We start from the raw sequence: 26,783 nt of genomic DNA on the forward strand, positions 1-26,783 counted from the left end.
TACACTCATCATGCTTTTATTAGCTCAATGAAATCTTCAAATAGAGTCCATCGATATAGATATTGACAGTAGACGTAGCTGGAGGGTATGGTAACTTCAAATTAGCCAGGGTATCGTCTCAGAAGGAGGCAGCTGCCTGACTGCTCCCAACTACTCTTGCTTCTTCTACAGCTAAGCCTCAAGCCCCTCTCTGCATGGCTTTTGGGGTTTGGTTTGTGAGGGGAGAGGGTGAGGAGAGTGTAGGCTCAACCAGTATTTGGCCTACTTTACCCTATCACCACCATCCCCCAACAGAAAAACTGTAGACACCAACACATACTCCTTCATGACCTGAGAAACTTTATAGCTTGGGTAAAAAGACCAAACAGTGGGAAGAAATTAATTAGAACTATGGCACATTATGGGTGGAAGGAGCTGCCATTGTATGACTCTGAAAACCTTCATCGTGGCCCTGGCATCAATCTCTGAAGATATACAATATCGCCTCTGTGTGAGGTGTTTTTCATTTTTGGTTGGAATTTTCACTTGTAAGAGGGCCAATTTCGCTAGGATTTGGCCAGAATATTTTAGATCTTGAATTTGTGGGTCCAAACTCATTTGTGCTTTTTCTAAATAGAATAGTTAGGTTGAATCTAACAGTCAACATCGTGCCAAGCAAAATATTTTCTTCTTTGAGGCAAGTAATGAGTTCCAATATTCTTCCTGAGCCTTTCACACATAAGGAAACAGGTCACATCAGTAAAACTGCCTGGGGGGAAAGTATATGATAGCATTTGTAAAGCTAACATTCTAGGAGAGGGAACCATACAAATACAGAAAATTATTAATTGCTATTTTGTGCCCTTAGATGACTTGATGTTTTGTGTGTTAGTCTCTAAGTGAAGTTCACAGTGATCACATTATGTGTGAGGGTGCAAGGCACTGGCCAAGGGGTAGGTAGCTGTTGGCTCTGATTTCTGTTCTGCTGGGCCTTGATGGAAGCAACCAGTTAGGTGAATAGAGGCAGGCAAACACCTTTTACATGATGTGAAATTGGTAATGATTTGGTGTTTATGATTATGGGTCTCAGAAGAGTCACTGGAGAGGAGACAGAAGACCAGATAACTCTACCACTTCTCAGCTCTAGTAACTTTAGGCAGGTTACTTGTCTCACCTGGACCTCCATTTCCTCATCTGTAAAATGGAAATATAATCTTTTTCAACAAGTTATTAGGGGAACCTCCCTGGTGGTCCAGTGGCTAAGAATCCATGCTCCCAATGCAGGGGGCCTGGGTTCAATCCCTGGTCAAGGAACTAGATCCCACATGCCGCAACTAAGAGTTTGCATGCTGCAACTAAAAGATCCCGCACATGGCAACGAAGATACTGCGTGCTACAACTAAGACCCGGCGCAGCCAAATAAATAAATAAATATTAAAAACGAAAACAAAAACAAGTTATTATGACCATTATGAAGAACAGTATAGAGGTTCCTTAAAAAACAAAAAATAGAACTACCATATGATCCAGCAATCCCACTCCTGGGCATATATCCTGAGAAAACCATAATTCAAAAAGATACAGGCACCCCAGTGTTCACTGCAGCACTATTTACAATAGCCAAGACATGGAAGCAACCTAAATGTCCATCAACAGATGAATGGATAAAGAAGATGTGGTACATATATACAATGGAATTTTACCCAGCCATAAAAAAAAATGAAATAATGCCATTTGCAGCAACATGGATGGATCTAGAGATTATCATACTAAGTGAAATAAGTCAGACAGAGAAAGACAAATATCATATGATATCACTTATATGTGGAATCTAATAAAAAATGATACAAATGGACTTATTTACAAAACAGAAACCGACTCACAGATCTCGAAATCAAACTTATGGTTACCAAAGGGGAAACGTGGGGGAAGTGATAAATTAGGAGATTGGGATTAACATATACACACTACTGTATGTAAAATAGATAACTAATAAGGACCCACTGTATAGCACAGGGAACTCAATATTCTGTAATAACCTATATGGGAAAAAAATCTGAAAAAGACTGGAGGTATATATATATATATATATCTGATTCATTTTGTTGTACACCTGAAACTAGCACAACATTGTAAGTCAACTATACTCCAATAAAAATTATTTAAAGAAACCCAAGTTGGGGCTTCCCTGGTGGTGCAGTGGTTGAGAGTCCGCCTGCCAATGCAGGGGACACGGGTTCGTGCCCTGGTCCGGGAAGACCCCACATGCTGCGGAGCGGCTGAGCCCGTGAGCCATGGCCACTGAGCCTGCGCGTCTGGAGCCTGTGCTCCGCAATGGGAGAGGCCACAACAGTGAGAGGCCTGCGTACCGAAAAAAAACCCAAAAAACCCCCCAAGTTATTATGAAATCTAAATAAGATAGTGTATGTAAAGTTGATTTATGTGGAAAAATACTTTATAAATGTTAAGGTATGTTATTATTGTCATTATGATTATTATTACTATTAAGTTTTATCATGCAAAGACTTACAGATTGATGAGTAAACTGTCATAGCTTAGTAGAGATCTGTGGCTTGGGGTCTCAAAATAACAACAAAAACATAAATGTTGGTACTAGTCTCCATTTTACAAAAACAAACATAAATATCTACCCCTATTTTACACACAGACAGACACACATACAGCAGTTTGTTTAATTGGTGCCCTTGGTAATGATGGGGTAGATTTTTTTGACCTTTTTAGTTCTTGCTCCCCACTTGTCAAGTAGTCAAGGCAGGATTCCTTCCAGATTCCAGAATCATAACTTCTGAGAATTGGTAGATACACCAGAAATTTGACTGTACATCCAACCTTCATATTTTACAGATGAGAAAATTGGGACCTGCTCTGCCTCTAATTGTCCCTGGTTCAAATAAATAATTAATGGCAGAATTGGGATGACAAAGCACAGTCCCAGGCTCTTACCACTGTCACAAGTAAGTGTGACATAGGACCAAACGACGTGGAGCAGCCTGGGTCTGACATTAATCCTCAAGTGATCCCATTACATTGAGATACAGTCTTTTGTCTGTAAATAACTGAGGTTTTTGAGTAACTGGCTGAGCCTGATGGAGGTCAGATAGGGATTGTTCTGATATCATAAATTGTATTATCTGTAAGGATATTGTTTAGAAAACATTACCATGGTATAATTCTTGTTAATTGCTTAGGATGAGAAATTATACCCACCATTTATTAATCATGCATTATGTGCCAGGTATTCACCTTAAGATAACTTAATCCTTCCACCAGTCTGGAGAGTTGGTATTAATCTCCCATTTTACAGATGAAATCAAAGCTCAGAGAGGCTAGGGAACTTACTCAAGGGCACAGAGCTGGTAAATGTCAGAGCCAGGATTGCAAGCCAGGTCTGTAAGGCACTGAAGCCCAGACTCTTTCCACCACTTAGTGTGTATGGATAACTCAGAGACAAAGACTGATTGTCTCATTGATGGCCACATCTTTAGTTGCTAGCCAATTTGAAAACAAAACTTCTGCACAAGGATTAGTTGTCCTAACCCAGAGTTGCTAGCTTAACACAATTCACACTGTTAAGATTCTCTACTTCAAACAAGTGCTCGGAATCTTCCTTGTTACAGTGAATTCACAGTGTTGTGACCCCAGCTCTCCAAATCTTTCCAAACACGTCAGGTTCCTTCCTTGAATGTGAAGGGAAGGAAAAGAATCACTGTACATAGTCAAATATGGAAACTTTGGTTTGAATAAATGTAAGAGGTAGAGATTTGGGCAAACACTCAAGTTAAATAGGATTTGGTTACTGCTCAGGGTTAAGGCATAACAATAAATACTTTTCGGATAACTAACTGAAAGACAGATGTGTCCCCTCTTTTTCCTGGGAACCGTACGCATACTTGAACATCCAGCAAAGGATCCTGGAGAGGAAGGTGAGAAGATTTTTACTATTCTACAATTGGACTAAAATAATCTTACATGTAGAAATACACATTATGCTTTCCTTTGGGAAACCTCATTCTACGCACAGGGCATATGGACTGTGAAGAGGGTGGGCAGATGACTAAGTTGGGGTCAGAACATCTCTGAGTCCTGGCTCTGTAACTTCCTGACTATGCAGCCTTTGGCAAGGTGCATAATCACTCCAAATTTCACTTTCCTAATGGGCAACGTGGGACTAACAAAGGCTGCCCCTGGGTACTGCACAGGGATGGTACGAGAACCAAATGACAGAAAGACCATAAAGCACTAGGGAGATGTAGGGAGTTACTATTAGCTGCAGAACTTCCTTGCTTTGTGTGTGACTTGCTGTGATAGGCTGGTGGGTGGGGAGATGGTGGTGGGAAGTGTGGTGCTGAGGAGGATACTGGTAGTGTTTGCATTTAAACCACAGCTGCCGGCAGAAAGCCAGGGCCAAGCCTGATAGCCTAGCCGCACTTGAGACTTGTTTTCTCTCTTCACGCTCGTTCACCGCCTTGCCCGTGAACAGGGAAATATTAGGCCCTTCAGCTCCTACAGCCACAGGGAGGAGGGAAGCCAGCACTGAGCGACAGAGAAGTTCGGCTCCTAACAGTAACTGCTACCTACTGAGTGCTTACTGTGTGTCAGGCATGATGCCAAGTATTTGACCTATATGATCTTATTTATTTCTCATGTCAGAAAATGAGATAGGTATGATTATTATCCCCATTTTACAAATGAGGAAACTGAGAGTGAGAGAAGATAAATAACTTGCCCAAGATTATAAGTAGACAGCGGTCTTCACCAAGAGTCAAACCCAGGTAGTCTGATTCTAAAACGCACATCCTCAAACACTAAGCTATACTGTCTCAGGAGCCCGAGTGGTCTCTGTCTCATGTGCCTCACACCTTTAGCTCCCTGCCGTCAAACACAGCACCACTGGTGGGATCCTGTTTCTGAAGAAAGCAAATGCAGAGAAGGGGGTTGGGTGCTAATGATGATCTAGAAACTCCATTTCCTACTCACCACATAGACCTGCCTCAGTGCGGTAATGGCCTGTCCTGTGAGGGTGACCAAGCATTTATCTGGTAACCTGGGTCTTTTTGCTCTTGGAGATTCCAGCTAATAAATGTCATAAAGTTGTCTAACTCTAGTTTTAGGCCACAGCAGGATTAGAGTTGTAATTAAGGCAGGGTTTGGTGTGGTGGTCATAGCCAAGGAACATCTGTGAGCTGGGGATGGGGAACAGTGGCAGCAACTGGTAGCACACCAACTCCCATCTCCATGGACCAAGGGAATCACCATCTATAGGAAATATTTCCTGAGCATTGCTGGGATGCCACCCACTAAGCCAGGTGCCGGGTATCTACACACAATAAGGTACTTAGACATAAGAGAAAGCAGTAGAAGGTAGGATATGGTGAAAACAGATCAGTAGCTCAGAAGGTAAGTGACTTCAAAAGAGGAGCAGACAATTTGGAGTAGAGCAGTCAGGATGACCTTTATGAAGGAGGGAGTGAATTGGACTTTGAAGGAGGGATGGAATTTGACTACGTGAAAAGGAGTGGGGATTGAAGGGAGAAATGTGAGAAAGGATAGCATTGTAGGAGAAGGTATAGTGCCAAGGTAGGTTCAAGAAAAGTGGGAATGAGCGCTAGTGTGTAAGGATGCTTTCAGCTAGTTGAAACAGAAATGGCTTCCACACACATAGTCCAGAGGTTGGGTGAGCTTCTGGATGGCTTGAACCAGCAGCTAAACAGTGCCAGGTTTTCATGTCTCTGCTTTACAGTTCCTAGAGTCACCTCTAACAGTCAGGCAATATATTCCCTGCTCACATCCAACAAAAGAGAGATTGATTTATCTTTCCCAGAAATCTCCAACTAACCTCTCTTTGTATTTCATGGGCTCAAACTGGCTCTAGGCCTGTCTGTTTGCAAACCCGTCATTGAAGGAAATGGAATATTATGATTGGCTTACACCAGTGGATCTCAGACTTTAGTCTGCATTGGAATCACCTGGAGGGCTCGTACAAACACATATTGCCACCTTGTTCTACCTAAGAGTTTCTGATTCAGTAGGTCTCGGGTTGGAATTTACATTTCTAACAAGTTACCATGTGATGCTAGTACTGCTGGTCTGGGACCTCACTTCGAGGACCACTATCTTAGAATAATCATTTGGGGGTGGAATGGAGGTTGGGGCCTCAATCACAATGTCTCCTACGGATAAGGCCACCAAATGTCCTGGTTTGCCTGGCACAGCTCCTCTTTATGTCTGTTAAGCCAGTGTAATTATGTCCCCTTTACTCTCAAAAGTGCCCTGGTCACTTTCACATATAAATTACATGATTACCTGACTATAAGGTGCTTTAGTTGAAGACAGAGATCCTTCTCTACAAGTGAGCACGGGCTAGGATTCATCAATAAAATATGTCTTCCAGTTGGGAGATCTCTTCTTTGTCCTGTGTCCAAGGATCTAAAAGAGAGAAGAAATGGCCATCAGTATCAACCATATTTTACACTGTTGGATCCTGACTGATGTGTGTTAGGAGCATTGCTCTTAATTTATATGGAAAGTGTTCTCTACTCATTGTAAATACAGCTTTTGATATCCTTTTTGCTTAACGTTCTTAACAGTATAATTCATTTTACTGAACAGTAAGGCATCAATTGCAAATAACTCATTTTATGTCTTACAGTCATCGACTTACAATTTTTATGAAAATATGAAACATACTTTATATCAAGCTAAAATATCATATTTTAAAAACTTTGACCATAATGCAGCTCACAGTAAAAGAGAATTCAGAATTAATAAACAGTGTTGGTTGCCAAGTATTTCTGCTTCATCCAGAACTAAACGTTTTTGTTGAAAATTTACTACATCTGGCATAGTAGGAGGCCATGTAATTTCTGGAAGAAAAGCAGTGAAAGAATATTCCTGTTTCTCTTTCTTAACCTAGTAGCTTTTTCTTAGCTTTTCCTACCTAAAGGTTGCCAAAGACTAGATTTGACATGATCTTACATATTAGATACCTCCAACCTTATTCATATAATCTGGTTTAACCTCTTGAGTTTCTTAAGAAACTGATAACAAGCAGTGTTGGGGATGCAGATTAAGTGTTTACTTCAACCACTTCCAACCCCACACAAAATCACAAACTCAAGCAAAATCCAGATGATAGTCACAGACATCTCATTGCTCTTGGCAAAACCAAGAATTGTGAAATTTTACTTAATCCAAAATTGTTTGAATTTTGTTGTTCTAAGCCTTTTGCTAGTTTCTTCTTATGCCAAAATAGCCACATATGGTTTCAGTCCTTTGAGAGAAGGACAATTTGGGCTGAACCTAGTAGAATAGCAACGTTTTAAAAGTTTAAACATGGTAGAATTTTTGAGTTGGAGAGAGCCTAGTAGTCTTCTGCTCTAAACTGCCGTTCCTTGTAGTAATCTCCCCTCCAACACCAGTGAGAAAAGGTTCTTTAAACTGAGTTACTGTTGCCAGTGATAGAAAGGCAACAGCCTCAAAGGGTGAGCAATTGGTTTCATTGTTGAACAGTTTTCACCAGAAACATTTCTTACAGTGAGTTACAACGTGTCTCCCAAAATGTTTACTTTAGAGGACTATAGACTATGCTATGGACTAAACTGTATCTTCCCCAAGTTTGCATGTTCAACCCCTAACCCCCAATGTGACTGTACTTGGAGATAGAGATTTTAGGAAGTAATTAAGATTAAATGAGATGATAAGTGTAGCATCCTAATCTGATAGGATTGGTGGTATCATCAGAAGATAAGGAGAAAAAGATCTTTCTCTCTCTCCATTTCATGCACCAAGGAAAGGCCATGTGGGGACTCAGTGAGAAGACAGCCATCTGCAAGCCAGGAAGAGAGCTCTCACCTGAAGCTGAATAGACCGGCACCTTGATCTTGAACTTCTAGCCTCCAGAACTGTGAGAAATAAATTTCTGCATTTAAGCCACTCAGTCTACAGTATTTTGTTATAGCAATCTGAGCTGACGAAGACAGACTGTATGGACTGCCTTTTCAATACCAGAGGTCTCAGCTATCATGCCCATCCTAACACAGTCTTTAAAATGAAAATTCACAGTGACTTCCATTTTCTTTATCTGATTGCAGTCCAGACTGCCCCTTTTGAGATCACTCCAGCTTGGATCTGTCTCATCAAAATAATGTTGTCTAGAACTGAAAATATAATATTCTAAATTCATTCTGACCAATGCAGAATACATTAAAACATTATTTTCTATAAGTTAGATTCCATGTCTTCTTGTGGGCCGTACAATATAACATTGGTTTGGGGTTTTCAGGAACACATTATATACAGGTTTAAATTTGTGGTCACCTAAAATCTGCATATTTTAAATAATGAGCTTCTTTCTGGGCCCTGTAATCCAGTAGCTTCTTGGATTACCAAGTATTAGACCATATGAAAAAAAAGGTAGAAGTTTAAAGAAAACTGATACAGTTGACCCTTGAACAACATAGGTTTAAACATATACACTTTTTTCCCCCAATAAATAGCACTACATGATCTGCAGTTGATTGAATCTGCAGATGTGGAACCTTGGATGTGGAAGGCTAACTGTAAAGTTAAACTCAGACATTCAAGTGCATGGTGGGTCGGCATCCCTAACCCCCTCATTTTTCAAGGGTCAAATGTATTTCACCATATAGCTGTGAACTCCAAGAGCCAGGTGGTTTACATAATATATACCAGTTATATACTATGTTGGAAGAGGTTAAATGCTATGGAAAACAAGAAAAAGTACAGCAGAGTAGGAGGTTTGGGGATTACATTCCTCTGGCCAGAGCATAGCAAGAAGCACTAGATCTCATTAACATGATTGTCACTTTTTCTGTTTCTGTTGCCTCAAACTCAGCTGTGAGTAAATTGATTAATTTGGAAATTTATTACGTATTTCACATATTTAATATCTCTAATGCAGGGTTGTTGTAGACTATGCTAATTAATTCAGCTTAGGAAATAGTCACTGAGTTATTCATTTAGAATAACACATTGTGATTTTATTTATTAGTGGTATATCTGATTTTGAAAGTGCCTTCATTTAATCAATTGATTCATCACCCACCATTCAGTCAACAAATATTTGTGGACTGCTTGTTAGGCAGAAGGTTGAATTATAGGTACATGTATAAAAGTTATAGTTACAGAATTACAAACTCTAGAATTCCTGGGTGTTTGTAATGGTGGATAGGTGCCTAGAAATATGAAGTTAAAAATGGCAGTATATATATATATATATATATATATATATATATAGGCTACATTGGGTCTTCGTTGCTCTGCACAGGCTTTCTCTAGTTGTGACGAGCGGGAGCTACTCTTTGTTGCAGTGCACGGGCTTCTCATTGTGGTGGCTTCTCTTGTTGCGGAGCATGGGCTCTAGGCACACAGGCTTCAGTAGTTGCAGCACGTGGGCTCTGTAGGTGCAGCACATGGGCCCTAGAGTGCACGGTCTTCAGTAGTTGTGGTGTGCAGGCTCTAGAGCACAGGCTCAGTAGTTGTGGCACATGGGCTTAGTTGCTCCACGGCATGTGGGATCTTCCCAGACCAGGCATCGAACCTCCCCTGCACTGGCAGGCAGATTCTTAACCACTGAGAAAATGGCAGTATATTCTAATCCAAAGAATATAGCTGAGGTATAAGCATTTTTCTGTTTTTGCTTTTACCAATAGGTAAGAACATGTTAGTTGGTCTCACAATACCTCCCTGGTAGATAGATTAGCATGTTTTCCTCATTGTATGTGTGGGGAAACTTGAAACTACAGGAAGATAGGTGTCTTACCCTTAGTCACTCAGGGAGTGTTAATATTGCAGTGGAAACCATAGATTTCAGGGTCATCGTCTAGCAACATCTGATCTTCAGCCGATTAGTATAAGAGTTCATGCAGCTTTGGCTCCAAGTCTCTGGGAGCCAGGGAGCCTTCACTGTAACATCACCCAGACCTCCCCTGTTTCTGGAGTCCACATCTTCGGTGTCAAAAGGCCTCAGGTATCAGAAGTTCTCAGGGTGCTCCAGGCTGTCTGTCTTTGCCAATGGGGTTCAGCCCTCCCTCTGGTCCAGGTATCAGTAGGTGAAAGTAGGGGCAGGAGAAAAGGCCAAAGAAGGAACCAATCATATTTATTCCAGCTCCTTTATCTTACTGCTGCTCCCAACTTGTTACTTATCCTTCTCCTAATCAAGTACAGAAAAAAAAGGAAAATGATAATCACAAAAGAATCTAGATAAGTGACCCTGACCACTTAGCTTCTGGGAATGCCATGTTGTTGGGCTACACCCGCAGACCTGCAAGCCTTGTAGTTGCCCAGCCCCGAGACAGAAGAAAGAGGCCGGAGACAGCGACAGAGATAGCAGTGATTTATTGAACAGATCTTACATGTCCACAGCAAAAGGTCCTGCTGTCTGCTGTCCACTGTGTACGACAGACAGCAGCAGGACATGGCAACAACCTTCACTACTCGGGGAGAAGGAGGCTACCATTTATAGGGGAAATTGACCTCAGGTTGACTCATCAGTTACCAGGGAAACAAGCAGTTGGGCCACATCCTTCCCAGCCCCTCAGGTTAATGACCATCATGATGGCAGATGTTTCCCTTTAATAAACTAACAGGTAGAGCCATTCTGGCCTAAGGATTAGAACAGTCACTAGCTAAGGCAGGGGGCAAGCACGTTCACATAAGGAGGGTGTAGGTGAAGCAGGGACTGGTTGAGCAGGGGATGTACAAACAGCAAGAGAACTTCTTGAGTGGCCTGACCATACACATGTTCACCCCTTACCTTTTGCACATTGTCATCTGGTGATTTTCAACCTGGATACAAAATGGGCAGAAGGCATATTACCCTATTGAGATGTATTAAAAACACCTAGGGGAAGGGTGTTAAAGCGTGCATCTCTGCCTCTGACCCTCCCAAGAGGATCTCATACTAGCAAAGGTTCTCAACCCTGGCTGCACATTAAAATTACCTGCGGAATTAAAAACAAAATTCCCAGGCCTGGGACCCACCTCCAGGTGTTCTGAGTTCCTTGGTCTGAGGTACAATCCTGACCAATATTTTTTGAAAGCTCCAATGGGCTTTTTATGTGCAGCCAGGATCACTGCTCTGGTAATCCCCTGTGGCTGACAGGAGAGTGTCCTATCCTCAGTGTCCTACTTCCAGGTGTGTGAGTGTTGACAACAAAAGCTTGAGAACCATCAGTCCAGTGATTCTTTTTTTAATAAATTTATTTATATTACTCATTTATTTTTGGCTGCGTTGGGTCTTTGTTGCTGCACGCAGGTTTTCTCTAGCTGGGGAGAGTGGGGCTACTCTTCGTTGTGGTGAGTGGGCTTCTCATTGCTGTGGCTTCTCTCATTGTGGAGCACGGTCTCTAGGTGTGCAGGCTTCAATAGTTGTGGCACGCGGGCTCAGTAGTTGTGGCGCACGGGCTTAGCTGCTCCGTGGCATGTGGGATCTTCCCAGACCAGGGATCGAACCCGTGTCCCCTGCATTGGCAGGCGGATTCTCAACGACTGCGCCACCAGGGAAGCCCCAGTCCAGTGATTCTTAGACTATGGTTCACACACCAGCAGCACTGGGATCACCTGGGAACTTATTGGAAATGCGCATTTTTGGGCCTAACTCCAAACCTACTAAATTGGAAACCCTCTGGGTGAGGTCCAGAAATCTATGTTTTAAAAAACACTCCAGGTGATTCTGTTGCATAGTAAAATTTGAGATCCACTGTCCTAACCTAATCTATGGTATTCTGAATTTGTAATTTGAATATTATTGAGTTCTGTACCTGTCCTTTCTGATAGAGAGAAGATTCTAGTTATAAATGTGAATATAGATAAGGCTTTGTTTGGATAAAGAACTTAAAGTGTGGCTATAGAAATCTTAGACACTAACTCTGAAGGACTCTGGGGTAAGGACAGAGGAGGTACATGTTTTTTGTTTTGAGATATTGGCTCTTTCCCAAGAAATCACACTGCGTAGGCAGACATCTCCTCCCCTTGAGCTAAATCTCTTTTTGTATTGACTATGAGTTTATATTTTAACCTACACAAGGTAGGCCCTTTCCTGTAATCAAACAATATTTTCAAAGACAATGAAGATCAGCAAACAAAGCCCTGCACTAGACAAAAGGACTGAAAATACTCAAAGCTACCCTCAGCCAAGACCTGTCCCTGGGAATCCATTGGGTCCTTGACTACAACAATAATGTTGATTTGGTAACGCTAGAGAGCTGTGGTCATCACAGTTGGGGCTGAAGAGTGCTATCTTCTGATCCCTTTTGTCCCTCAGTGATCCCATTAGCTCTGAGAGAACCTCTAGATATGAATCTTTGGAGGTGAGAAGATGTGTGTTTTCATGCATGCTTCATATTATCATGTTTCCAGCTTTCGATCATATCAGTGAGGACTTGAGCAATGCCCTAAAGCAGGAAAACTGTGCTGTCATTAGAAAAGCCTTCCAGCTGACAAACTTTCATGCAGGGTCAGATTTCTTTCTCATGGAAGAATTTATTATATTATCAAAGACCTCAGATCATGTTGGATTAGACTGCAACAGGTCTAAGGGTTAGGCTGCTTTAGAGCTCACCTGCTTCAAATAGCTCTTAAATTCCTGAAGAATAGATCACGCTTACTGGGACTGAAGACACATTTAAAGTCAGAATGTAATGATTCAGTCTGAGATTTCGTATCAAGCCACAGGAACTAAAAATGCAAGTATATTTCCCAATGGGGAACATGGCCTGTAATCTTAATCCATTTAACTTCCTCAAATTACTGTATTACTCAAAACAGCCTATTTCTTCATTAAGCATAGATGAATTTCCTCTGTGGTAACTGTCACAATCTGACCCAATGGTACAGCCAGGCTCCCCCGGCCACCTGTGTGTTCTCCTTCAAGGAGGTGAAGCCACATCGAGCAAGCAGAATTGGTCTAGCTAAGACCATGTGCTTGGAATCAGATTACCCAAATTCAAATCTACCCAGATTACCCAAATTCAAATCTACCAACGTGGCTTGTTAGGGGTGGAAAGTGTACTTTCTACAGTACAGTTTCCCCACCTGTAAAATGGGGAAATAACAGTACCAACCTGCTAGTATTAGCAATAGCACAGTGTCTGGTACACAGGGAGTGCTCAGTAAATATTACCTCTTATTTGAGTGGTTTACAGCATAATGGTTAAGAGCAGGATTTGAAGGCCAAACTGTTTGGTTCAAATCCTAGATCTGCCACTTACTAGCTGGATGACCTTGGATATGTTTCTATTTCCTTATTTATAAAATAGGAATAGAAGTAATGTTATTTCACAGGTTGCTGGAAGGATCAAATGAATTAATAAATGTAAAAGGTTTACAACAGTAATTAGCATATAGCAAACCTGGATTAAGTATTAGTCCTGTGATACAGGAATCATGACATAGAATTCTTTTCAGGATATAGTAGGGATGGGTCAAGATCAGGTAGAATCAGACTAATATTTCTCTCAACTTCCTTACCTAAGACTGGCTTATTTATCAGAGATGGAGGTGAAAGGGAGCCCAGAGGAAACTGGGACAACCTGCCAATACATTTGTTCCTCACATTTGTGGGGCATCAGACAGAGTGTTAATGAGGCCCGCCTACCATATTTTAAATGCTTAAAAGTTATAGATCAAGTCAATTATACCTCAGTAATAAATAAATAAATAAGTTCTGGGGATGTAGTGTATAGCATGGTGACTATAGTTAACAATACTGTATTATATTTTTGGAAGTTGTTAAGAGAGTCGATAGTAAAGTTCTTATCATAAGAAAAAAAATTGTAAGTATATGAGGTGATGGATATTAACTAAACTTATTGTGTTAATCATTTCACAATATATACATATATCAAATCATTAGGTTGTACACCTTAAACTTATACAATGTTATGTGTCAATTATATCACAATAAAAATGGAAAAAAGTTATAGATCAAGCTAAAAAGCTGTTAAATAAAACATTTTAAAATTCCTCCTATCTTGACAAATATTTCTTCATAACCACCTGGAAGTTCAGGTTGGAATGTAGACTTCTCAGAGTTCCATGCCAGAAGTCGGAGGTCAAGATCAAGCCAGGGTCCAGCCCCTGGCCCTGAGCTTCTTCCTGAAGCCAGTCTCAATGTTCAAGGTGTACCCCCACCCCCGTGGCCTCCACTCCATACACAACTCAGTGGTAGAAGTGTGGTACCTGGCAATCTCTAGGGAAGTCCCAGGTGGATATTCTCTAAAGAGCCTGGGTTCTTTGGGCAGAAAATTCCAGAGGCTTGGGTACTAGGAACTCATTCTAGAGGGGGATGTTGTACACTAAATGTTTGTGTCCCCCCAGAATTTATATACTGAGGTCCTGACTCCTGGTATGGCTGTATTTGGAGATAAGGCCTCTGAGGAAGTAATCAAGGTTAAATGTGGTCATAAGGGTGGGGCCCTGATCCAATAGGATTAGTGTTCTTATGAGAAGGTACACCAGTGAGCTTGCTTTCTCCCCCTCTCTCTTTGTGTGCACAAACTGAGGAAACGCCACATGGAGAAGGTGGTCATACAAGCCAGAAAGAGTCCTCACCAGAAATCATCCTTGCTGGCTGACTGATCTCAGACTTCTAGCCCCTAAAATGTGAGAAAATAAATTTCTATTATTTAAGCCCCCAGTCTGTGGTATTTTGTTATGACAGTTGGAGCTGACTAATACAGGGAGTGTGAGGCAGGCTCCTGTTGGCACACCCCTTGGCCCTGAAGAGTCCCTGATCTGTGTGGAAGAAAGGCAAACCAGAGAAGAGCACTCTAAAGAGTCTCTCTAAAGAGCAGGCCTCAGGGCAGGAACCTCTTTGAGCCCTAAGCATGGTCCTCCCCGAAGGTACTCAGGGAGAAGTGGAGAAACTATGACTTTCATTTGTACTTGGTCTAGGGAGAGAGACTCAGCATGGGAATTTAGGCCAAGAACTAAATGGACCTTGACAATTATGGTCATGGACTCTTCAGCTAGAAGTTACCTTAGGAGTCATTTGGTCTTAGTTTTACAGTTGGAGAAATTGAAATCTACAGACTTCCCACAGTTTGCATAGAACCTTGCAGAGACTTTGACTCTAAAATCTTAGGCATATACTCTTTTAATTATTAGCTTAAGTTTCCCAATTTTTGGATTAACTTTCAGAGGCCCACTGAATTTGCTAGGAGAAGAACTTTGGAGAATGCTTTAAGAATTCTTGCTTTGTTGTGGACCAGAGCTGCTCATGTCTGCTTGACCCAGAGTTAATGAGACGAAAGCCTTTGGTTAAAAAAACATACATAGCCTCCATGTAATTATTTGCATTTTTCTCTATACTAATTACCTTCAGGAAAAGTGCTTAATAATGTTTTTAGGGCAAGACTTTGGATATTTACAAACTGTTATTCACCCCATTAAGACAAACATATGACTAACAGCAAATATGGTCCTATGAGGTTCAAAGGAAATGTCTGTTTACATTGAAAGTCTATTGAGGTCACATGAAGGAAGCACTTTTGAAACTGGGCAGAGGTGGCCAAGCTGTAGCTTAGTAATGGAGCTCATATTCTGTCACATTCCTGAGGGCCTGTGGGGGTTGAGAGGGGGCCATTTGGGACTTCAGAGATCGAGGTCTAAAGAAATAGGGTCAGCATCCAGCACCCGTGGAGTTCAATGCAGCTTCTGTCCTTTCTTTGACGATAGGTAACCTGTTCCACCAATGACAATGAGAGCCTTTCCAGGCAGGGAGAAAAGTCTAATTATAATAATAATCTTCATTTATCTAGGGTATTTTCATTTCCAAATGACTCCTACACATTTGAAGGCATTTGAGCTGACTGATCCTATACTTTTATTATTCCTTTTTGGGAAATGACAATATTAAGATTCAGAGAGACTAATAAAATGATTGGCCCATAGTCATGCAGCTGAGAAATTTAGAGCTGAGTTCATGTCTTCTGGCATCAACCTTGGTAGGGTGCTGTAAAAATAAAACAGCCAGAGAGTATGGACATTTCTTATCCAGACCTTGGCTGTGCTTGTCAAAGGAAATTGTTTTAAGAAGGTAAGCTGATGTATTTTGTTTTCTCCTACTAATGCTATAAATTTGTGAGCATGCTTTGCTCACAGCTTGGGCAGTCCAGGTGGTTCCCAGGCCTTTCTCTTCTGTCTCCAGGAGGACAGAGTTGTGGCCCTTTTCTCTCTGAAGCTCTGCTTTTGACAAAAATGATCAATGGCCTCTGCTACTGCTCTTAGGTTTGAGTGGATAAGATTGGGGAATATCTCAGGATATGCAGTTTATCTCCTGAAAGGAGTAAAAGTCATTCACAATGTTCCAAATAATTCTGTTAAAACATAATCTAATGTTCACTGGCTTTTCCCTGATTACAAGAGAAAAAAAAAATCTTACAGATTTCTTTGTAGAAAATTTAGAAGGCACAGAAGAGTATTAAGAGGAAATCAAGTTCACCTGTAATTCTACTTCTGCGATAGCCACTGTGAACACCTTGATGTGTTTGCTCAAGTCTTTCTGTTCTGTATTAAAATACTTAGACCACTCTATATACATATTATGTTATATCTTGCTTTTTTTCATATGGTAGTATATATTATTATATTTCCTCATGTCATTAAATATATTTTAAAATGCGTGTTTATTTTAGTAAATGCTTTCCTGTTGTTGAACACTTAGGTTTGTATCTATATTTTTCAGGTTTATAAATAATTCTATAATAAATATTCTTCATGTGAGTCTCCATTTTTATCTCTAACATCCTCAGAATTGAATCTTGGACATGAAGTTATTGGATCAAAGACTACAAATCCTTTTAAGATCCTTGATACTTAGATCAAATTGTTTTTCAAAGAGGCATTTCCAATTTATTCCAACACCTGCAGCACAGAAGAATGTTTCACCACTTCCTCTCAACACTAACTCTTGCCTCATAGCTTAGCACTGGGATCAGGCTCCTGAATCAAACTGTCTAAAATTGAATCTCGACTCAACCACATCCTAGCTCTGTGGACTGGGAAGAGTTGCTTAGCTGCTCTGTGTCTTGGTTTCTCTTCTATTAAGTGGGCATAGCAATCCTGCCTACTTTGTAGATTAATTATGAAGTTTAAATGATGTATTACAAGTAAATACTCAGAAGAGTGCCTAACACACAGTAAATACTCAATAAATGCTTGTATATTATCATTAATAAAAGTCTCTTCCAATTTGATATGTGAAAAACTATCTTGTTGCATTAAATTTCATTCTTTGATTACTGGTGATGATAAACTTGTTTTATGCTTATTGGCCAATGTGTATGTTTGTGAGTTACTATTCATGTCCATTGACTACTCTCAATTGGGGTTGAAGTTTTCTTGTTATAGATTTGTTGGAGACTTTTCCATAGTAAGGATATTTACCTCGTGCATGTCACTATAGAGCAAATATTTTTCACAGTTTGTGATTGGCTTTTAATCTCTGTTTATGATTTTTTTTTGTTATATCAAAGCTTAAATTTCTATGTGGTCAAATTTGATGTTGTCTTTGACTTCTTTTTCTATTGCTTTTATGCTTAGAAATCCAACCCTTTGCCCATATTAGTTTGTAATGCATAATTTATCATTTATAAATTGAATTTTTTATATTCTAAGGTCTGTTTTGAGTTTCACTAAAAGGTTCCATTTTTGCATCAATAAAACAGTGTTTTAATTATTCTAGCTTCATAATATGTTTTAATACCTGATAGCTTTCGTCTTTCAAAAATTTCTTAGAAATTCTTGAATTCTTATTCTTTCAGTTTATGATTATTTTAATATCATGTTGTAAAGTTCCCATGCATGAAAAATCTTTTAAATTACACCCAGATTTAACTTATAAATTAAACCTGTTTTAGGAACATGGATTATTTCTTCATTTATAACAATTTTATTTTTAAAGTTTCACAGGTCTACAGTTTTTGTGGTTGTTTTCATGTAGGCCTATACATTTCTTGCTAGGATTATTTCTACAGTTTTTAAACATATTTTTGTATTATAAGTGGGCTGGTTTTTCCCACTATACTACCTAACTTATTGCTGGTATGGGACATTTACAGATTTCTGGATGTTTTGTATTTGACCACTCTGAGGAACTTTCTTAGGAATTCCAAAGACTTACGGTTGAGTCAGTTGGATTTTCTTAGTACATAATCAGACCATCTGGAAATAACATTAATCTTTTTGAAATCATTGTATCTTTTTCTGTTTCATGGATATTGTCAATTGCTGAAAATGTGTGGAAAATGCAATGTCTAAAGCAAACTTTTCTTCCCTGTTCTCTCCACGCCTATGGCAAATTTGCTGAGAATGAGTTGGGGGTGGGGGAGAGGAGCAGGGATGGTGCTTGTCTGCTAATCTGAGAATAGGCAGAGAACGCCTTGGGGCTCCAGGTAGCACAATTTCCGTAGCCTGAGGGCTGGCTCCTGATCTACTGTTGTCATCGATCTGCCACCTTCCTTGTTTCCTTTCCTTCTGCCTGAAGGTGAGGTGAGGATATGGCAGTAGCTGCACCCTCTGCACCCAGGAGAGAAGTTGCTGACACGCTTCTTGCTCTACTAGGAGCCTGTTCATCTTTGGCCAGAGATCGGACCTTGGATCAGCTGTAAGAGCCCTTAGTGCACCTGCCCTGATGCAATTCCTCCCTTCTCTCCATCTTCCCTGCTCCCACCTTCCTCTGAGCCACCAACTCTCAAACTGACTCCTGAAATAACTTTCTAAATGGTTCCCCTCCAATCCATTCTCCTCTCAGGGTCATATTTTTAATAATCAAAATCAGAATGCACTCCCTTGTTAAAAACCTTTCAGTCCCCATAGGACTTAGAATGAAATACAAACTCCTTAACATGGTCCCGTGTGGATTAATCCCTTTCTATCTCCAATAGCATCTAGTACCACCTCTCTTTTCCTTGTTCTCTGGGTTCCTAGCACTCTGCCTTCTTTCTGACTCTAGAACACACCAAAGGCATTTTCACCTCAGGTCCTTTGGACTTGCTACACCTTCCCCCTGGAACATTATTTTTCTCCAGCCCTTGGCATATGTTCACCTTCTTATGATTCAGGCCTCATATCCAATACCCAGGTCCCCACCCTTCCTGCTCTCAGAGCAACTTGTTTGTGTTCTTCAAGGCACTTATCACAATCTGTAATGATCTTGTTTATTTGTTCACTAACTTATCATGTGTTTGCCACCTGGATTGTAAACTTTATGGTGGCAGGAAATTTTGTTCTGATTACGTCTGAATCCCTGGAATTCAGAACCATGGCGTAGAAGGCACTTGAAAAACACTGCTTTAGCTTGAGTTATTCCTAGAAAATGGTGTCTGCTACCAGGGCTTGCGTGCATTTGGGGAAGTAATCTCATGTAAGGTTGGGGGTTGGGGGACTTCCCTCGTGGGGCAGTGGTTAAGAATCTGCCTGCCAATGCAGGGGACATGGGTTTGAGCCCTGGTCCAGGAAGATCTCACATGCCACGGAGCAACTAAGCCGCTGCGCCACAACTACTGAAGCCCACACGCTTATAGCCTGTGTTCTGCAACAAGAGAAGCCACTGCAATGAGAAGCCCACGCACCACAACAAAGAGTAGGCCCCGCTCGCCGCAACTAGAGAAAGCCCGCGCACAGCAACGAAGACCCCACGCAGCCAAAAATAAATAAATAAATAAAATATTAAATTACTTAAAAAAAAAACTTATAAAAGAATAAAGATTGGGGGCTGGGGAAGTGGTCACTCAAAGATGGGGGATCGTGGTGACACGCACCTTCTGTGCGGCCTTCTAGAATGTGTCTCAGAACTGTCCATTCAAGGGACAGAGGAAGGGGGTATCTACCTACCAGATTCTGTTGCAGTTCTGGTCAAGGGCTCTCATTTCCATGGGCGCATACAGGACCAGCTATAAAATTCATGAGGCCCAGTACAAAATGAATTTATAGATCCTTGTTCAAAAAGTAGTAAAAAATTCAAGATAATGATAGCAGAGCCTTAAACCAAGCCTGGGGCCCTTCTGAGCACAGAGCCTGTGACACTGTACAAGTCTCATGGCCAAGCCCTCAGGTCCCAGGTGTACACCTGGGCGCTAAGCAGGTTCTGGGAAGGCATCCTCCTGGATGTCAGAGTATCAGAGAAGCCCCAGGGCAGAAGAGCTAGAGGGATGAGGGGCAGCTGAAGGAAGGTGCTGGCAGGTTACACCTGCAAGAAGCAGGTTTCCCAGAAGTGGCTGGAGGAAAGGGTGGGCTGAGAGGATGTCAGGCCGGGCCACTAGAGGTATCAGATACCCAAAAGAATAAATGAGTTTTGTGTTACTATTGCTCATTGAAATATACCTAAAATTCCAGTAAACCTAAATGATAAGTTTGAGAGTAATCATTCTTGTATTTTTGATGTTACTGAATACATCATTTTTGCTTCACCATTAAGTATGATCTTGGTATTGGTTTAAGTGAGATTATATTTATTATGTGAGAAAACACCCTATTCCTGGTATTCTGTACAATTAATTATTAAAGTATTAAATAATAAAATAGTTTTGTTTTCTTCTGTTCTGGTTATCTACTGCTATGTCACAAAGGACCCCAAACTTTAGTGGCTGAAAATAACCACCTTTTTTATAGTTTATGACTGAGTGGGTCAGAAATTTGGGCAGGGCTAGGTGTTTCTCCTCCACCACATAGTGTCAACTGAGTCACTGAACATTCAGCTGTGGGGTAGGCTGGTCTGGAGGGCCCAGGATGGCTTTGCATACATGTCTGCTATCTCAGCAGGACTGGCTAGAAGGCTGAGCTCAGGGACAGTCAACCAGGGCTCCTACATGTGTCCTCTCCAACATGGTGGTCTTAGGGTAGTCAGATTTCTTACTACCCTTCTCAGGGCTTCTAGAGGGTCCAAAGGGACCTGGGTGGCAGCCGCAAGGCTTCTTGTGTCTTAGCCTCAGAAATCACAGAATGTCACTTTTGCTACATTCTACTTGTCAAGAACGTCCCTAAGGCCAGCCAGGATTCAAAAGAAGGGGAATAAACTGATCTTCTCAGTTGGAGGTGTGGCAAAGAATTCGTGGCCATCTTTAATTTACCACACTCCTGTTAAAGTTTCTTGTAAATCACATGGTAGGACAACTGATCCCTTTGGTATGGAACCAGTGGTATCTTCAGTTAGGGTTGCCATATAAAACACAAATATCGAATGAGACATATTTATCCTAAAATCTATTTGTTGTTTATCTAGGCATCTTTTTTTTCCTCCTAAATCTGGCCACTCTATCTTCATTACTCTGAAGTATGCTGCATATGTACTAAAGTATACGGTAGATATGCCAGTGTGCCCTCAGCCAAGGGAGATGAGCTGAAGATCAAAGTGAGAGTGGATCTGTAACATAAAGCAAAGCCAAGGAGCAAACTTCACGGGAGAAAGGGCTGGTTTACTTTTCTGATCAACTGAGAATTAGCTAGAAGGCTTTTTGTTCTTAGACCTAGTTTCTGCAAATTATCTAAAGTGTAGGAAAGTCAATATGCAACAGTAGTAAAAGGTCTAGGCTCTGGAGTTAAACATATCTGGACTCAAATGCCAGCTCTTCCCTGAGTAGCAGTGATCTTGGGAAGAAAGTTGACTCTCCTGAATGTCATTGCCTTATTTATAAAAGAAGGGTAATAGTACCTTACAGGGCCGTTGTCAGGGTTAAGTGAGTGCCTGTAAAGTCCCTAGCACAAAATGAGTGCTCACCAAAATTACTTGTTACTATCATTATTTTAAATCTTAATAAGTAGAATAGGCTGAACATAATTGTTTTTTAATTACTGAAATTTGGATGAAAGGCTACTCTTGCAAGACATATAGTTACAGTTTTTAAAAAAAATTCTTGGTATTTTCATGTAGCTGGGCACATAGAAAGAGCTCAGCAAATATTTGCTTATCAGCCTCATTCATTTGTACACACATTATAAAAGAAAGAGAGGTTAAATGGTTCCAGCTAGTTCACTTTGAGGTAAAGGAGAGACTGCCCACTCTTTAGAAAACTCCCTCTAAAGTATGATTATCTGATTGTGAGACATTTGGGGTGATTTGCTTAAAGTGGTGTCATTCCTCAATAGTCATGTTGCTTATGTGCTAGTGACTAGCCTTCAAACCCAACACCTACTCAACCTCAAAAACCCTAACTAAGGGCTTCCCTGGTAGCGCAGTGGTTGAGAGTCCGCCTGCCGATGCAGGGGACACGGGTTTGTGCCCCGGTCCAGGAAGATCCCACATGCCGCAGAGCGGCTGGGCCCGTGAGCCATGGCCGCTGAGCCTGCGCGTCCCAAGCCTGTGCTCCGCAATGGGAGAGGCCACAACAGTGAGAGGCCCGCATATCGCAAAAAAAAAAAAAAAAAAACCCTAACTAAAATGACTACTTTTTATCACTTGCAAAAAGATAAAAGATTTAATCTTTTGATTTTACCCTTCTGTGCTCTATTCACCCACAAAATGAAACCAGCTATAGTATTATCAACCATTGAGCCCACTTTGAATATCAACTGGCCAGTGGGGACAGCTCAGCCCATTATTCCTCAAGGACTAAAAAAGTGTGCACACTCGGGAATTCCCCGGCAGTCCAGTGGTTAGGACTTGGCTCTTTCACTGGGGGGGCCCCGGTTGGATCCCTGGTAGGGGAACTAAGATCCCATAAGCCGTCTGGCATGGCCAAAAAAAAAAAAGTGTGCACACTAACCAAGCAAATGTGTTATAAACTATTGGTACTGTGGGTTACATCTAAGTTTATTTACTTTAAGCATTGACACAATTTCCTAAGGCATCCTAGAGAGCAGCTCTGTCCAACAGAGTTTTCTGAGATGATGAGAATGTTCTAGGTCTGCTGTCAGGTATGGTAGCCAGTAGGCACATGTGGCTATTGAGTACTTGAAATGTGAGGAACTGTATTTTAAATTTCATTCAATTTTAATTAATTTACATTTACATTTAAATCGCCACATGTGGCTGGTGGCTCCTGTATTGCACAGTGCAGCTATCAACAATGACATTTCGTCATTCTACCGATTTTTTTTAATTGTATTTTTAAAAATATATTTATTTATTTATTTAATAATAATAAATAATAAATAATAACCTGTGCCGGGTCTTAGCTGCGGCATGCATGCGGATCTAGTTCCTTGGCCAGGGACTGAACCCGGGCCCCCTGCATAGGGAGCGCCGAGTCTTACCCACTGGACCACCAGGGAAGTCCCTCTATCAATGTTAATAAAATTCACCAAAAGTTCACTTCTGTTCAGTCTGTGAGCCTCACGAATTCAGAAAGTTAGTCCAAGCTTGCTTAAGTCTAAGGCAATATATTCTAGATCCAGGACAAGAAGTTCCATTTCCCTATCTCGTACCCAAGGTGAAACAGCTAATTGATCGTGGCATTTTTTTCCCTTCTGAGCATAGAAGCTTTATAATCTTTCCCACAGCTAGACTCTATAAAGCCACTACCCATTGAGGAGGAGTTAATAAGCTGATACTTACTGAGGGCTAACGATGTGTTGAGCATTTTATAAAGCCTCACGTCATAATTAAGTCCTAGTCATTCCAGCCACACAGATCTGCATCTTCTTTGTGTTAGAAACCAACAAGATATTCTTCCAAATGTGGTTGGATATCAACCTGCTCTGAGACAGCCCAGTCATTCAAAGGACAAAGGAGCTCATTTCCCTCCTCACCATATTTGACAAAACTTTAAATATTGATCTTCCAATTTTCATTCCACTACATTAATTGCATGTACATAACGGAGGCTGGACATGGGGGAAGAAAAGCAAAACAACATTTACTAAGTGTCTGTGTGAGCACTGTGGAGGATGCTACAGATATCTGATGTCATTTAGCAGCTAGAAGAACCACACTGACAGAATATAAAAAGCATCTTTAATTTTCCTTCTCTGCTGTACCTCCCAAGAGGTGAATAATTTTTGGCAGAGGATATTTAATTCAATTTGCTTATTAATTCATTCACTTACTCCTTCAGTGATATTAATTATCTATTAAGCATAAAAGCCAGTGCTGGGTGCTGGGAGAGGCATATAGACAAGGTCCTGGTTTCAAGGTGTTCAGCTTCTTGGAGTATAAACTTAGAATAAAGAGCCAGGGCAATACAGAGAAGAGAGTGTTTGAAGAGACAAGAAAGGATACAAAGAGAGGTGACCTTTGAACTGGGTGTTGATGGATGAAAAGGGTTCATCAGGCAGGAAAGGAGAATCCAGACTGCAGTAAAATCGTTTATAGTAGCATGGAGGCTTAACAAAATCATGTGACATATTTGAGAAATTGCAAGAGGTTTACTATTACTAAAAGTTCTGCTCTGGGACTGATGTGTTGCCATTTACTATGGTATGTTGTAAATTACTTTGCAATTTCACGATGAACTCAAAGTAATCATTTGGTATGTAAGTGAGGTTGTGCTTGTGAAGCTGTTGTCATGCGAAATATCAACATGTTACAATATTGAAGTCAAGTCAGAGGGAAAGTGATCTGCTGCTAACTAGCTATCTGATGTCAGGCAAGTAAACTTGGTTACTTTAGGTTTTAGTTGCTTCATCTATAAAATTGAGAAGTTGATGTAGAATTTAGTCTTCATTTTTTTCTACTATTCCAAGAAACAATAATTATCCTAAGGAATCATTCTCAGAATGAAGGAAAAAAGATCGACAGGTATTTATTGAGTCTGCCTCCATAAGCTTGTAAGCAAACAAAGGAAAAGAGAGTATATCTCTGGTATAAATTTGTACAAAATGATTAAAACCTGCTAAGATGGTATTAGATGGAAGTTTAAGCATAATTATGAGTCTAAGCTGTACTGTTTGAAGAAGAATTGCCAGACTTGCACAAAGCAATCAGAAAAAAAAGGTACTGCTCTATCAATATCGTGTTCTTAAAAAACAGTTATTATTCCTGAAACTCTGATAAGAAAGGTTCCAGTAGGCAGGTCAGCTGAGGTTCAGCCAGGAAGGCTATTTACTTAATATTGTTGCTGCCTGGATTGAAGGGAAAGAGACACTCTTAGTTTCAAACTCAGCCTAGGCTATAACACATGGTAAAAGGATTTGTGTGTTTTCTAGCAAGAAGCAGATGTTATCAGTAATAATAACTCTACATAGCTGCTGCTATTGTAAAATTCATGTATGAGAACTGATGTCACATTCATGTGTGATAAATGCCATTTGTTCTTTACATAAAGAAAGATAGTAATGTATTTTCAAATGATCAGATAGTTTAAAAACTATTTGATTTGTTAAAACTAAATTAGGAGGTGAATTATCTAAGGCCAACTGGTGGCGGATCTGAGGCTCCCACTCCTACAGATTTCATTTCATTCCAACAAATATTCATGAAGTATGTGCCAGGCACTGTGCTAGGGGAGGTATACATTGAGGGATGAAACAGACACAGACTTGGTCCTCATAGAGCTTAGAGTCTAATGGAGGAAACACATGTACAAATAAATACAATAATAAATATCTCACTAAAGCCTTAAAGGAAAACAGCAGCATGCTATGAGAGAGAAAAATGAGGATAATGTAATTTAGCTTGAGGACCAGGGAAGTAGATCCTGGCTGCTCTTTTCACTGCTTGTTAAACAGACCCCATTCAGCTGTCTATTAGGGATTTCTCAGAGTAAAATAATTCTGTAAGTATCCAAGTGATTTAAGTATTAATTCAGGGTTTTGTGGCCATAAGAGTTTTAAAATCTCTGTCCTTGACACACTAGTCAAAAACTATTTTCACTCATAGCATCTTGACCCACATTAAAAATAGCAACATAATCCATGTCATCCCCTTCAGATCTAGATAAAATTTCATAAAACCTCCCTCATTCCATGCTCTGTAGAAGTCAAAGTCCATTCCAATACTTCTATAAATTCCTTAAGATTTTATGATCTCATGGTCATGGCTGGCCCTGAACCCCTGCTTCTGTAGATGGGTTTAGACTCTGGAACATATTACTTTCCTGTAAATGCGGTTTCTGTTCCATGCCATGTTAACCCAGATGTGAAACTCAGCCTCCTTTATGAGCACCACAGAGCCCTCACTCTCATAGGACATTCATATGTATAGTAGACTTGTTTTTAAAGATTTGAAAGGGGATGAGATGAAGAAGAACCTTGTGTTAGTCAGGACAAGTCCGCTTAACCACTATAACAAACCAGTCCCAACTGCAATAAGTTAACAACAAGAGCAAAAGAGGAAAAGGATGATTCCTTACTCATGTCACAGTCCAAAGGAGATTGGAAGGAGTCTGATCCATCCAGTCCTTCACAGGCTGAGGTTCTACTCATCTAGTGGCTCCAGCATCTTCTGGGGTCCTTGGGGTTCTCCACCTGATCCTCTGTAGCCGGCCTGTAGGAGAGGGCAGGGTGTGGAGGATAAGGTGGGAGTTATATTTGCCAGGCCTGGAGGAGGCCCACATCCCTTCCGCCCACATTCCTTGACTAGAACTAGTGCTATAGCTACACCTAACTGCTAGGGGGCTGGTAAACGTAGTCTAGTTTTGAACCAAGGAAAAAAAGAAAATGCGTTTGTAGAACACTGAATCTGTCTTGGTAAGAGGATTTACACCACAGCAACACAAACAACTTCAAATTTAATGTTACATCTCCTAACTTTTAGATTCCTTGCCTTCTCACTACTAGGGATTTTTAATGCAATGCTCAGGCTCACGCCAACTCGTTCTTCTCTCTCACTTTATTCCTTCTATCCTTTTCTTTCTTTCAATAACCCAACATTCCTGTTAATTTTTTCT

The sequence above is a fragment of the Globicephala melas genome, chromosome 3 (genome assembly GCF_963455315.2).
Source record: "Globicephala melas chromosome 3, mGloMel1.2, whole genome shotgun sequence".
In the NCBI taxonomy this organism is placed as follows: domain Eukaryota; kingdom Metazoa; phylum Chordata; class Mammalia; order Artiodactyla; family Delphinidae; genus Globicephala; species Globicephala melas.